We start from the raw sequence: 8644 nt of genomic DNA on the forward strand, positions 1-8644 counted from the left end.
ATTAAAAACAATCCTGCATACATAAGGGAGGAAAAAATCACATGCTTAACCAAACCCATGAGACAAAACCTGTTAAACTGTTACACTGTTGCTGATTTCAAGACTAAAGCTGCAGTATTGTGATCTAACACAAGCAGAATCGGGTAACAGACCCATGAAATTTAACTCATCACTACATTCTGTGATGTTTCCTAAACTTCTGGGTGTTTGAGTACAGTTTGTATCACAGATGTGGATTTTGGTAAGCCAGTTATCTAGCAAGTTAACATGCAAACTACATTTATCTGGAAGTACGCAAAGGGCAGGAACTGGAGCTGCTGAAAGGAGAGAGTAGTGCAAGACAGTGCTATGCAGAGAGCTTGGGGTGCAGGGGAATGGGGTACAGATGTGAAGGGGGATGTGCAGAGCCACAGAGCCCTATAGTAGGACCAATATTTGCTTACCATCTTTATTAATAATCATGTAGATGGCAGAATAAAACCACACTCATTAAATTTGCAGATGATGCTAAATTGGGAGATATTATACAAGTCAGGATCAAGAAACGTAATATAAAGCAGCTCACAGAAATACTAGCTGAGAGTAGCAAAATGAGATTCAGCTTGTAAAAATGCAAGCTAATGCATGCCACAGGGGAAGAATAACTTGGGCTGGGGGAAGCCACAAATTCAATAGTAGGCAAAAACCTCAAGGCGACAGTGGGCAACAAATTACACAGGAGCATTCCCTACAGGATGGGTGCAAAAGGGTAACACAATTGTGGGCTGCGTACACAGAGGCATGGGCTCATGGACAGAGAGATTCAAGCCATCGGGTTTTATTCAGGATACCAATTTAGCTTCAAGACGAATATACACAACATTCCCTTAGCTCAGATATGTTTGTGAGGGGAAATTTCTACAGATAGCTTCTGGTGTGTAAACTGTCTCTCGTGTTTGGGATACAGGATCTGAAGGCTGGCATCACAGAGTGAGCTCAGAAAACAATAGTGATTCAAGAATGGTAGAAAGTGGCAAGCAAAGGACACTTACATGAGCTAACAGAGTATGACACAGTGCAGGGAAGCCCTACAAATGCCTGGAAAAGGAGCAGTCACATCCTGCAAAAGAAATCACAGGTAGTCCTGTTGTCATCTTGATTAAGATGCAAGAACAAAAAAATATTTACTGCAGTAGAGTAGTTGTAGCCTCTGAAAGAGTGGAAGATCATACTTAGGGGATGTTTTTTGAATAGGGGTGGCTAGCAAAATCACTCAGGAGAAGTAGTCCTGCACTGACGGGGAGGTGACAATGGACAATGCCTTTTCCTCCTTTGATATCTGTGATAACCAAGTTTAGATCTGTGTTACAGCTATGTATTCTGATATTTACTTCTGTGAAGCAAATGGGGATTCACGAAAATAAAACCAAAAAGCAGTAAAAGAAGAAACTTCTAAAGGATCAGCATCCAAGCACAGAAACAATGTTTAAAAAAACAAAACAGAAACAATGTTTAAAAAACGAAACAAAACAAAACAAAAAACCTAATAGAGCCAGTGTTGTTAACTAAAACTAAAGTGAACTGATCGCAATAATAAAAATATAGATGTTGAATTGCTACAGAATTTATTTTGGAGGAAAACCAGAAAGCTGTGGGGAAGGATACACAAGGGAATGCGATCAAAGATGGATTAATATTCTACATGCCCAAAGGTTACATATGCCATCTCACAATAGATACGGCAAGAATGAAAACGGCCACCAGGGATGAAAGGAAAATTACTAAAACAGAAGGGCATTTGGAAGTATAATTTACCCTATATGAAGAACTACATGACAAAATCTAGAGGGTATTTAATAAATGTTCAGGTCAAGAACACGGGTTAATACAAAATGCTGAATACAAAAGTAGACAGGAATGTTTATGAACATTCTTTGGTTTCTAACCAAGCTAATCGAGTACATGACAACAAGATAACAAGACATTTTTTCCTGGACTTTCAAGTTTACTCTGGTCAAGAATTTCAGTGAAACTGGACAAATGTTGTGTCCATGAGTGAGTGTGTTCTTGACTTGTCCGGCACTATTTATGCCTTGCCTAGCTATATTTACATTCAGAAGTACATGGAAACATATCCCATGTCATGTAAAAAGGTCCTCAAGAAAGTCTCATCTGGAAAAAAATTATCATAATCACTTTGTCTCAAATATTCTTAGTAGATTTGAAATTTTCATTTGAAAACCCAAATCAATATCATTTCTGGACTCGGTAGAATAAATAAGGGAATCTCAAGGATGATTCTGTATTATGCACGTGCCTAACTTTATGCCTGGCAAGTGGTCCCATTCCCTTCAGCTCCGAAGGAAACTCACTGGAGCTCCTAGCAGTGTGTGAAACTGACCTGAGGAATGCATCTCTGTGGGATCTGCGTAGGTCCCAGCCTGGCAGTGAGACCTCTCTGGCTCTTTCTGTCTTCAGGCAGATTTCACTGTGGGGTAGGGCCCTTCGAAGTGCAGCTCACAGTCAAAAGCAGACCCTGGGAGAAAACAAATCAAGCTTTTATGTATTTTTCAGACAGTCGGAAGCCTGTTAAACAACTGAAAGAACTTCTGTATAATTCATCAAATATGAATACAATACACAACAGCGAAGATATAACTGATTCCTAGAGCTTACTTCTTTTTCCCTACTGCTTTTTCTACAGAGTAAGGCAAAAAAAAGCTGTAAGCTACAGAGCTTGATACCTTTTGTATACCTTCAGAGAAATATTCATTAAGGTCAGATGGCTTTACCTGTGGAAAACTGCTGACATGAAGGGGGCTGCAGGGGTGTCAATGAGAGCACAGTTCGAAGCCAGTGTGTTACACAGTCGTCTCAAGGGGGCTAATTTGGCCTGCAGGTCTTTATTGCTGCTGATGATAGGTGAAATGGAAGGAAGCTAAGGCTGACAGTAAAAGCCCACAGTGAGTTTGTAGGAAAGGCAGATAGAATATCCATCCTTTTATCTGCAAGCTAAGTCTTTTGATAAAAAGACATGGAGCTATTTTTACAAAGTCATTTTTTTCAGAACAGAGATTAATTTAACGACACCTCATACAAAACTCCTGCCAAAATCTTCTCACAGTTTTCTTCTCCTGCAGAGGATCCTTCTCAAGCCAGGTCCTGGCTTTCATCCTTCTGGTTGTAGCCATGAGTCAAGGTCAGTTATAACTATGTGAGCTTCAGAGACCTTGCTGCTCCTACACTGGGATGTAATTTTAAATGGTTTATGGATAAAAGATGACTGGGATTTATGATTCAGTAGTTTGATTAGAGGGCCATCCAAAACTTTAGCATAGAGGTACAGGATGAGGCAGTGGGACAGAGTGAAAAGCGTGTAGAAGGCGCTACTAGAGGAGATTGCTGCAGGGCAGGGGAGAAGGCATAGAAAGAGGCTGATATTCCTCCCCATACAAGTGGTATATGCTCATGCACATATTCTTAGTAGATAAATACTACCATCCTGATTTTTCATCTAGGGTTTTATAGTATAGAGACTAAGCTCAAATCGTACAGTATAGAAGCCCATAGGATTCCCATACCCAGCTCTGTGCAAAGCTGGATGCAGGCTTAGCATTGGCCACTTACACAATTCCCTTAGTCAGCTCAGGACTCCCCTAGGGAGGATGTTGAACTGTTTGGTTTGCCTGACAACAAACACAAATCCCTTAGCAGAACGGCTGACATGGTGTTTGGAAGTGGGGAGGGCAAAGGCACAAGGTCCCGGAGCAGTCCACTTGACAAGTAAATGTGCCTTTGGGTATCCTATGAATACAACCTTTAGAGGCTCCTAGGCATTTCAGCTGTAATTAATTACTCTGTAATTCAGAGTAGCTGTAGAGTTGGTTTCAGAGGTATTTCAGCTGGAAAGTCATAAGGTTTGAAATGTGGCCTTGGGATTCTCAGTGTGTATATGTCAAAAAACTAAGTGCTAGTCCAGAGCCACTCTGGCTCAGAAGGTCACAATTTCTTCCCTTGAAAAAGTGGAGGACCTGGAAGTTACAACTTCTCAGGCTCCTTATCTAACCCTATCTTCTTTTCCATAGCAAGCAATGAGACAGAGAATCCCACAGGCAAGCACAACTCAGCATCTTCCACAGAGGAAGGACAGGTTCCCATTAACTTCAAGAGGATCAAGTGGTTTGAGACAGTCTGAGATTACCACCAGTTCTCTTTATCGTTCTAATCTTACAGTTGAATCTATGCACAATGCTCCAATTCAAGTGCAATTATTGATGCCATGTAATTATGACCTCTACACATCAACATAATTCAGTGAGGGGCAAGTCTTAAGGAAGCAGAACATAATACTGGTTTCTCAATTATTACAATTGCTGTTAGTTTTGCTTTCCTTGTTATAATTATGATGGTGGATTTTACTTTTTTTTATTAATACTCCTTATTATATGCATTTGGAAACATGAAGAAATTACTGTCATGTCTCCATGTAAAAATGCTAGAGGAGCTGTTGAAAATATTGACGAAAAAGTCTTTCTAGTTTTCGGGTGTTGTTTTTCCTATGGCAATGCTAGAAGCCATTGAATGGCATTCGGACCTATAAAAGTAGTTTATGCAATAAGATAATCCATTACAAGAGACAGTGGGAAGGAGAGGGCAAGAGAGGGATAGAAAATCCTGTTCATTCAAATTTGAAAGTTACTTCTTTCTTTTTGTAATATAATGCGCCAGAATGGATATCAATCACAGCCACCTTTCTTCCTGGGCAGTTTTCCGCCTTAAAGAAGCGAGTTCATCATGACTTGCTATGACAATACCTCATTTTTACCCACTGTTCCACTGCTTTTTGACTCCTTTGATTAAAAGGATCATGCTGCAGTTTCCCACGTGATAACTATATTAGTTGGGGTAACTAACTGATCTATTACCACAGGATAATACAGTTTGAAGGCATTTTAATAGGGGCTGGCAGATTTCAATATTATTTGAGGGTCATAGAGTGTCTGACATTTCCATTTGTTATCAGGCCACTCATATCACTAGGGCAATCATTAAACATAGGCTCTAATAAGGTTTCTGCTATGTAGGGTCATTCATTATTGACAAGGAGGAGAGAAATAAATACCTTCCCAGGGGCAGCCTCAGCATGTAATACAGTAAAAATCATACAGACTCCGGAACCATATTTTCTAGTTTTGCTGGCAAATCAAGCATTACATTTTCAAATTAAACCAAATGAAAGACTACAGATAAAAACATGAATACTTAAATTCTGTCTTTACATCCTGTCAGAACACTCATTGTAATCATATATATATAAAAAATCGGTAATTAGATCACAAGTTGGCTTATTTTACCACTATGATGGGAGCTAATAACCCACTTCTGTCATCTTTGGCTTTATGAGGTCTGTTCGCCTGGGACAGACTTTGCATATTACAATTAATCATCATATATCATCTAGCTCCAATAGCTATTTAATAGATGAGCCATCTTCACCTTTCAACTAGGTAGACCTGTGATTTAGCTTGGAAACAAAAGGACCAAATTCTTCATAAAGTCTTATTAACGTTTTTCCCCTTAGATTAATATCTGGTTTATTTGGGATATGCTTTAATGTTCCTTTTTTAATTTCAGATTTACCTTGAATAACCCTAAGCTCATATACAATTCACTCATCTTTTTAAAATTACCTGTGTTGTTCTTTAAAACCAAATTAAGATATAGAAAAAGGAAAAAAAATAGTTTGCAAGAAGGCAAAATATATTGTTAAAACCACAACTAAAAGGATTTTGACAGAGCTATTTTCTTTTGGAAATTGGGGAAAAATAAATTTTTATGAAACATTTTCTAAGTTTCTTGGGAATAAAAATAAATCAGACAGAAAATAAGGGCGTTAAGATATACTTCAGCATTCGCTGAAGAAACAGCAGTGTTGCACTAATGGGTGTGAACCAGAAAGGGCCTAATCCTGCAACTACACATTGTCTCAAGTAGTCCCACAAGTCTGATCCAGATCCCATTCAGAACAATAGAAATTTTACCCTAATTTCTGTGTCAGATCCAAAAGAGCAGTTCAGGAGAGAATCAAGCTCAAGAAAAAGTGGGGTTTTTTGCATTTACTGTAAAAGCTGATGAACTGCAGCATCTGTGGTGATAGTGAATTATCTTACAAATTTTCTTCCAGGTTTAATAGTATAAGGTGTTATTAATAACTTAGGCAAAACAGCATGTCTCCCACAATTCAGTAAGGTGATCTTGCCTTTTTAATTCATGAGAAGAATTTTAATTGGATCAGAAGAGCAACCAGAAGACAAATTGACAGTATAATTTAATTCAGTTAGTACAGTGAGAAAGAGTCTTTACTGACAGTTATTTATTCAACCTTACTTCATTCCTGGGTACCAGCTTAGTCAACTTCAACACAACAGTTTCTTTCCAGCTCAGCTTTGGGAGACCCCACTAATAATCATTCAAATCTTAATGGTGCAGTAACTTGGCTCAGTGGAGCAAGTTGTTCTCATCAGGTTTTCGAGCTCCCTGATCAGGGAGAGTAACCTTCAGTAAGTCAAGAAAGAGGTGCCAAACTAGGAAACCGTTCTCCCTGCAAGCTGTCACAGGATATTCCAGGAAAGGCAGCAATGGATAACTGGATGGCTTGGACACATCTAAAGGTCTCCATGTGGAGACAAGTGGATGCTAAAGCGTGAATGAGTAAGAGAGACTCCCCGGACTGAAGGAGGTCTGACTAAAGGACTGAAGTAAGTCTGCAGGAAGAAATTCAGTTATATAGTGATAAGCCGAAAGACTAAGCATCAGCATCTGAGATTGTTCAAACTGAATGCTGATAATCCTAACAACATTCAGATATGTGGAGGCACCTGCTTAAGATGGGATAATACTGGTAAATGTACTGCAATCTTCTACAGCCAGCCTATCACAAGGGTACCTAATATTCGGCTCACGTTTCTGTATAACGTTCTGCATTCTGTCAGAGACTCATGTAATACTAGAAAATGAAGTTTTATGGTATTGATTACGATGTAAATTAGGTATTTGGTACCATGATTAGTTTGTTCATTTAGTCACTGTTTTCTTCAAAATAATTCACCATACCTCTAATGAGTAGGCAACAATAGTTATTTTGTTGTCTGGGGGGAAAAAATGTCATGTATTTATATTGCCAATTTATCACTGGCAATTTAGGATTATCAGACCTGGACAGCACAAAAGATCTATATTACAGGAAATTCTTCTTCATGTGAAATACAGAAGACAGAGGCAGAAACTGCCATCATTAAAGAATCACATAATCACAGAATAGTTGAGGTTGGAAGGGATCTCTGGAGATCACCTGGTCTAACCCATTTTGTCTGTCTCCAAAGATGGATACTCCATAACCTCTCTGAGCAACCTGTTCCAGTGTCTGGCCATATTCATTGTAAAAAAGTTCCTTCTTACGTTGAAATATAATGTCTTGCATTTCAATTTGTGCCCATTGCCCCTTGACCATTAAATGGGCACTACTGAGAAGAGTCTGGTTCCATCTATTTACTCACTTCCATCATGCAAATTATTCACTAAAAAAGATCCCTCCTGGCGCCTCTCTTCTCCAGGCTGATCGGTCCCACAACTCTGTCTTTTCCCATAGAAGAGATGCTCCAGTCCCTTAACCCTCTTCATGGCCATTTGCTTGACTTTCTCCAGTAAATCCATATCTCTCTTGTACTGGAGAGCTCAGAACCGGACCCAGCACTCTGGGTGTGGCCTCACCAGTGCTGAATAGTGGGGGAGGATCACCTGCCTTGATCTGCTGGCCACACTCATCCCAGTGCACCCCAGATACCCTTATCCTTCCTTTCTGCAAGAGTATATTGCTGACTTACATTAAATTTAGTGTCCACGAGACCCCTCAGGTGTTTTTTGGCCAAGCTACATTCCAGCCAGTATGTCCCCAGTCTATACTTGGTGACTGGGGTTATTCCTCCCCAGGCGCAGGACTTTGCATTTCTTTTTTCTGAACTTCAGAAGATTCCTGTTGGCCCATTTCTCCAGCCTATCCATGTCCCTCTGAATGACAGCACAACCACCTGGTCTATCAACCACTCCTCTCAGCTTCATATCATCTGCAAACATGCTGAAGGTGCATTTTGCCCTATCATCTAGGTCAGGGGTCCTCAAACTACAGCCTGCAGGCCGGATATGGCCCCCCAGGGTCCTCAATCCAGCCCCCGGTATTTACAGACACCCCTGCCGGGGGCTGGGGGGGAACCAAGCAGCCGCAGGTGACTGCCTGCCACTGCATCCGTGTGCCGGCCCCCTGGTTAAAAAGTTTGAGGACCCCTGGTCTAGGTCATTAATAAGATGTTATACAGTACTGACCCTAATACCTGCCCTGTAGAGGAATGAAGCTGGGTTAATTAACATTGATAATATACAGCTGTGGGTGGCTTGGGGGCGGGGGGGGGAGAGAGAGAGAGAGAGAGAGAGAGCACCGCGGTGGTAGGAGAGACAAGGAGAAGGCAGCAGAGGAACTGGCCAGAAGAGTATGAAGAAATGGCATGAACAGCAGATGGACCTTTGAGGCCTTGTAGGGGATTGGTGGCTGTGTCGGGGCAAGGTGGGGAACTACTTATTGAAGTTAACTTGGTATGGGATGGTAAATGAC

At 40.5% G+C, this 8644-nt stretch overlaps 1 long non-coding RNA gene across 1 annotated transcript in view; it reads right to left on the reverse strand.

The window, feature by feature from the left end:
* The window catches only part of LOC308065762, a 541432-nt gene that overhangs the window by 502003 nt on the left and 30785 nt on the right, over nt 1-8644 (reverse strand). The window lies entirely within an intron of this gene.

This window comes from Falco punctatus (genome assembly GCF_963210335.1).
Source record: "Falco punctatus genome assembly, chromosome: 6".
In the NCBI taxonomy this organism is placed as follows: domain Eukaryota; kingdom Metazoa; phylum Chordata; class Aves; order Falconiformes; family Falconidae; genus Falco; species Falco punctatus.